A 6,819-nucleotide genomic window follows, 5' to 3' on the forward strand; every position below is an offset into this window, starting at 1 on the left:
AGGCTTGGAAGAGAAATCACAGAAACCATGCTAGAAATACTTTCTCACATTGGATTAAGTTGGGGGTTGGATGGATATTGTGACTTGTAATCCTACCAATACTTTGATCTATGAATGTGTGTGGTATAATCAGTGACCATACTTCATCTCTTCCCATGAGAAATTAAATAAAGGAATTGGGCAATTGTTCAAGCTTAAAGAGATTGGATTGCCAAGGAATTGAGATCCAATCACTTAAGATTGCCAAGGAGATCAATGAATGCATTGATTGAGGAAGAGATGAAAATGAACTTGATCCATATAATTCAATATCTCTTGATCCCAATGTTCATTTTATTTTTATCTCTTACATTTACTTTTTGTCGTCATTTACTTTTTGCACTTTACATTTATGTCAATATACTTTTCTGCACTTTATTGCTTTCTTTACTTTTATGCCATTTACTTTTCTTGTTGCTCGTCACTCCTTAATGATTTGTCTAACTAGAATAATCAATTAACCATTGATTGCTTAATCCGTTAATCTCTGTGGGATTTGACCTTACTCTATTGTGAGTTTTTACTTGACGACAATTCAGTATACTTGCCGAGGGAAATTTGTTGAGAGACAAATTTTCGTGCATCACATTCCTAGCCCTTTTCAACTTGAATTCACTAACAAACACATCAAGGCAACTAGTGGAATCAAAGGTGAATTAAAATTAGCAAATTAAAGGCCTATAAAGCATGTTTTACACTTACGCCCAAATAATGGAGAATTGACAAAACCATGCTATTTTAGTGAATAAATGTGGAAAAAGATGATAAAATCTATCTAAATTTAACACAAGATAAACCCTAAAAATGGGGTTTATCAAATCTCCCCACACTTAAGCAATAGCATGTCCTCATGCTAAAATCAACAAGGAAACATGGGGTATGACATTTATTCAATGTAAATAAGCTATATGCATCTATCTAAATGCAACTACCTAAGTGTGTGCAATTACTTGGTCAAAACAAATCAATTTCCAAGAAATCATTTGCAAACATAAGGGCTAAAACAATAGAAATCAAATCAAACTCACAATTGTATTGAATTATCAAAAAGGATTTACAAACTTGCAAGAAAACGGATGATCATGGTGGAAACATGTAATTGAGCAATCGAACCCTCACAGGATGTGTATCCGCTCTAGTCACTTAAGTGTTTGGGGTTGATTCACTCAATTCTCCCCTAATCATGCTTTCCAAGATTTGTTTTTCATCTAACAATCAACAATTATTGCATGCATGCATACAAATATCATGAGGACTTTCCTTAAGGTTGTAATGGGGCTAGGGTCAAGGTAGGGTTATATATGGTTAAGTGGAGTAGAATTTGAATATTTGATTGACCTAAGCTTCCCACCTAACCTATATAACAACCTATAAAATTCTAAACAAACCTAACTACCTATAATCCTCACTTTTTCACACATTCATGCATTTTCTTTTCACTTCACAACACCTATGCATTGATCTTTATTGAACTTTACTTTTGGGCATTTTGTCCCCTTTTTATTGCTTTTCTTTTTCTTTCTTTTTCTCTTCTTTTTTTTTAACCTATAATATATACAAGAACATCAATGCACATGGTTTAACTTTCAATGCGTGAGTTTGCACCCAATTCCCAAATATAGAAATACAAAACACCCTTTTATCCCAACCTAATGTTCCCAACTTTCCCCAAACTTGAATAATAAACACTCTTACTAGCCTAAGCTAATCAAAGATCCAAACAAGGGACATTTATTATTTTTCGCTTTAGGCTTGTAATGTGCTAAAATAAAGAATAATTGGGTTAAGCATAGGCTCAAAATTGGTTAACAATGGAAGGTAAAAAGGTAGGCTATTTGGGTAAGTGAGCTTTATGAAACAATGGCCTCAATCATATAAGTGCATGTATACATAGAATAATGGACATAAAGAATTAAACAAATCAAAGATCACAATCATAGAAAGAGAATAATCACACACAAGAATGAAAATAAGTGGTTATATAATGTAACCACACCATTAGGCTCAAATTTTACATGCTTGTGTTCTTAGCTCAAAACATGATCCACAATATGTGTAATTCATGCAAGTTCAACACAAAAATTTTCAATCAATTGGGGTGGTGCCCTATAGATAAATTCCTTGGATAATTTCATTGTTTTGACTAAGCTTATTATATGTATCCTAAATGCAATGTTGTGATTGAGAAAGTAAAAGAATTCCTTAGTTTATTCTTTTTTCCAAACAAACCAAATTCTCTTATGTAAAAAGGGGTCAACTAAGCTCAATAATCCAAAATTTTCAAATCACAACCAATAAGCTCAAATAACTAAAAGGGCAAATCAAGCTAGAAATCTACTGAAAATATATGCAAACAAAAGATACTAAATGCAACAAACTAAAACAGAAGTATTCAAAATAGCTAGTATATATAATAATCCCAGAAAGTGCAATAAAGTAAAATGTGCAAATACTAGAAATAAACAGAATAAAGCTAAATAAAAAAGGAGTCTGAAAATGGTCACCCAGGATAAAAAGTCCCGCCGACGACGACGACGGTGACCTCCCCATACTTAGAATGATGCATCGTCCTCGATGCTATAGCTGAGACTAGGTAGGTGGGTTGACGTCCGCTGCTGGCTCTGGCTGTGGCTGTGGCTCCACAGTAGTCTGCAATGTCTCTGCGGAAGCCTGGGTCTGGGTGGGTGCCTCTGCGGACTGAGCCTCCTCCTCCTCCCGATCCTCCTCTACCTCAGAATGGTCGGAAGGAGTATCGGGATCAGAGGGCATGACAGCGCCTAGTGATACAAGCATCCGACTCACAAGATCAAAGTGTCGCTTGTTGCGACGCTCGCTCCGCTCCATGAGCCCGATGAGATGCTGCACAAGTCAGTACGTCGGGTGGGGTGCTGGTGGTGGTGCTGATAGTGGTGCTGATGGTCCAGGTGCTACTGCTGAAGAGGAAGATGGCCTAAGTGTAACTGCAGCAGAAGCTCGAGCGCAACGCGAGACTGGTGGTCTATCGCTCACCCAAGTCCCCCACGGAATAGTCCTCTCCTTTCCGTGGACTAGGGGTGGCGACTCATCAACTAGCAGCCATGGAACTCCAGCTCGCTGAGCCGTCTATGTGACCAAAGTAGAGAATGGGAGTGTGCCTATGACATGAGCTCGTCACATAAATTTACTGATCAGTCGGGTAAAGTACAGCTCTTTCCCTCTATAATACACCCAATCAAGACGAGCATGTCCACCGGAATCTCAGTAAAGTGCGTGGTCGGCATGACATAGTGAGCAAGAATGTGCTGCCATGTCCTAGCCTCCCTCGACAAGTAGTCAAACATCATCCCCTTGGGTTTCGTTTTGTTGGCATCCATCTCCCAAGGGGCATCCAGCTGTGCAATAATACTCCGTAAGGCATCATAATCATAAGTCAGGCAGTGCATCTCCCCCTCAGCCCGCTGAAAAGCGTCTTTCTCACTAACCTTGGGCTGATAGTGGAGTACCTGCTCAATATCCACCTCTGTAATCAGAATCTGTCCTCCTCTCAGGTGAACTGAGTCAAGGGTCGGTCTATAGAAATTACAGTAAAATTCACGAACCCACGATGCGTTCACCCCAGGTAGCTCCCTATCCACAAAAGATAAGCCCATCCCCTCAATCCGAAGCTCAATAGATCGCCTCAAATCAGTGGGAATAGCCAGCTTCTTCTCCAAATTGAGGTGCCACTTCTGAAAGAGCGGGAAGCGAAGCTCATAGTACAAATTAGGGAACATTTCTGCTTTGGTCGGAGGCAGTAGCTGATCTGCTTTATCCTTCTCATATAGATATATCTTGGCATAACTAGAGGTTGCAGAAGCAGTGGAAGATTGAGATTTCTTCCTTTTTCTCATATAAAATTCACATTTCTGGACTTTACTATGAGTTTGTGTGTTTTTCTGTGATTTCAGGTATTTTCTGGCTGAAATGGAAGGACTTGAGCAAAAATCTGATAGGAGGCTGACAAAGGACTACTGATGCTGTTGGATTCTGACCTCCCTACACTCGAAATAGATTTTCTAGAGCTATAGGAATCCAAATGGCGTGCTCTCAATTGCGTTAGAAGATAGACATCCAGGGATTTCCAACAATATATAATAGTTTATACTTTATTCGAGTTTAGATGATGCAAACTGGCGTTCAACGCCAGTTCCATGCTGTATTCTGGAGTAAAACGCCAGAAACACGTCACAAACCAGAGTTAAACACCAAAAACACGTTACAACTTGGCGTTTAACCCCAAGAGAAGCCTCTGCACGTGTAAAGCTCAAGCTCAGCCCAAGCACACACCAAGTGGGCCCCAGAAGTGGATTTCTGCACTTAGACTTATTTCTATAAACCCTAGTAGCTAGTTTAGTATAAATAGAACTTTTTACTATTGTACTAAGCGTCTTGTCTTTTGATTGATCTTTAATCAGTATATGCAATTTTAGACCTTCATGGGGGCTGGCCATTCGGCCATTCCTAGACCTTATTCTTATGTATTTTCAACGGTAAAGTTTCTACACACCATAGATTAAGGTGTGGAGCTCTGCTGTTCCTCGAGTATTAATGCAATTACTATTATTCTTATACTCAATTCAGCTTATTCTTATTCTAAGATATTTGTTGCACTTCAACATGATGAATGTGATGATCCGTGACACTCATCATTATTCTCACCTATGAACGCGTGCCTGACAACCACTTCCGTTCTACCTTAGATCGAGCGAGTATATCTTAGCCTCCATTCCGAAAGATCAGAGTCTTCGTGGTATAAGCTAGAATTATTGTCGGCCATTCCTAAGATCCGAAAAGTTTAAACCTTGTCTGTGGTATTCCAAGTAGGATCTAAGATGGGATGACTGTGACGAGCTTCAAACTTGCGAGTGTTGGGCGTAGTGACAGACGCAAAAGAATCACTAGATTCTATTCCGACATGATCGAGAACTGACAGATGATTAGCCGTGCTGTGACAGAGCATTTGGACCATTTTCACTGAGAGTACGGGAGGTAGCCATTGACAACAGTGAAACCTAACATACAGCTTGCCATGGAAGGGGTTAAGAATGATTGGATGAAAGCAGTAGGAAAGCAGATATTCTGAAGGAAGACAGTAGCTTCATGCGCTTATCTGAAATTCCCACCAATGAATTACATAAGTATCTCTATCTCTATCTTTATTTATCTTTATTTTCGAAAACCATTATAACCATTTAAATCCGCCTAACTGAGATTTACAAGATGACTATAGCTTGCTTTATACCAACAATCTCCGTGGGATCGACCCTTACTCACGTAAGGTATTACTTGGACGACCCAGTGCACTTGCTGGTTAGTTGTGCGAAGTTGTGACAAAGTGTGAGTCACGTTTGAGAGCTCCAAGTCTTTGGCGCCATTGTTGATGATCACAATTTCGTGCACCAAGTTTTTGGTGTCGTTGCTGGGGATTGTTTGAGTTTGAACAACTGACGGTTCATCTTGTTGCTCAGATTAGGTAATTTTCTTCTTATTTTATTTTCCAAAAAGTTTTCAAAAATTTTTCAAACATTTTTTCTTTGTTTTCATTTTTCAAAAAAACAATAATAATTTTCGAAAAATACAAAAAAATTATAAAATCATAAAAACCAAAAATATTTTTGTGTTTCTTGTTTGAGTTTAGTGTCAATTTTTAAGTTTAGTGTCAATTTTTAAGTTTGGTGTCAATTTTCTTGTTTTTAAAATTTGTGCATTTTTCAAAAAATTCATGCATGGTGTTCTTCATGATCTTTAAGTTGTTCTTGGTAAGTCTTTTTGTTTGATCTTCATATTTTCTTATTTTGTGTCTTTTGTTATTTTTCATATGCATTTTTGCATTCATAGTGTCTAAGCATGAAAAATTTCTAAGTTTGGTGTCTTGCATATTTTTCTTTTCTTAAAAACTTTTCAAAAATAAGTCTTGATGTTCATCTTGATCTTCAAAGTGTTCTTGGTGTTCATCTTGACATTCATAGTGTTCTTGCATGCATTATGTGTTTTGATCTTAATTTTTCATGTCTTGTGTCAATCTTGTTGTTTACTGAAAAAAAAAAGAGAAAAACACAAAAATGATATCTTTTCTTTTTCTCTCTCATCATTAAAAATTCAAAAAAATCAAAAAAATATTTTTTCCTTCTTTTACTCAAAAATTCAAAATCTTTGGGTTGACTGGTGCACGAAATTGCAATCACACTTTTGCAATCCCGCACAACTAACCAGCAAGTGCACTGGGTCGTCCAAGTAATACCTTACGTGAGTAAGGGTCGATCCACGGAGATTGTCGGCTTGAAGCAAGCTATGGTTATCTCGTAACTCTTAGTCAGGATATCAATAATTATCAGGTTTGATTGTAAAAAGCAAAAGAACATGAAATAAATACTTGTTTTGCAGTAATAGGGAACAGGTTGAGGTTTTGGAGATGCTCTGTCTTCTGAACCTCTGCTTTCCTACTGTCTTCTTCTTCAAACACGCAAGGCTCCTTCCATGGCAAGCTGTATGTAGGGTTTCACCGTTGTCAATGGCTACCTCCCATCCTCTCAGTGAAAATGTTCAACGCGCTCTGTCACAGCACGGCTAATCATCTGTCGGTTCTCAATCAAGTTGGAATAGAATCCAGTTATTCTTTTGCGTCTGTCACTAACGCCCAGCCTTCAGGAGTTTGAAGCTCGTCACAGTCATTCAATCCCTGAATCCTACTCAGAATACCACAGACAAGGTTTAGACCTTCCGGATTCTCTTGAATGCCGCCATCAATTCTAGCTTATACCA

The sequence above is a fragment of the Arachis stenosperma genome, chromosome 3, assembly GCF_014773155.1.
Source record: "Arachis stenosperma cultivar V10309 chromosome 3, arast.V10309.gnm1.PFL2, whole genome shotgun sequence".
Taxonomy (NCBI): Eukaryota; Viridiplantae; Streptophyta; class Magnoliopsida; order Fabales; family Fabaceae; genus Arachis; species Arachis stenosperma.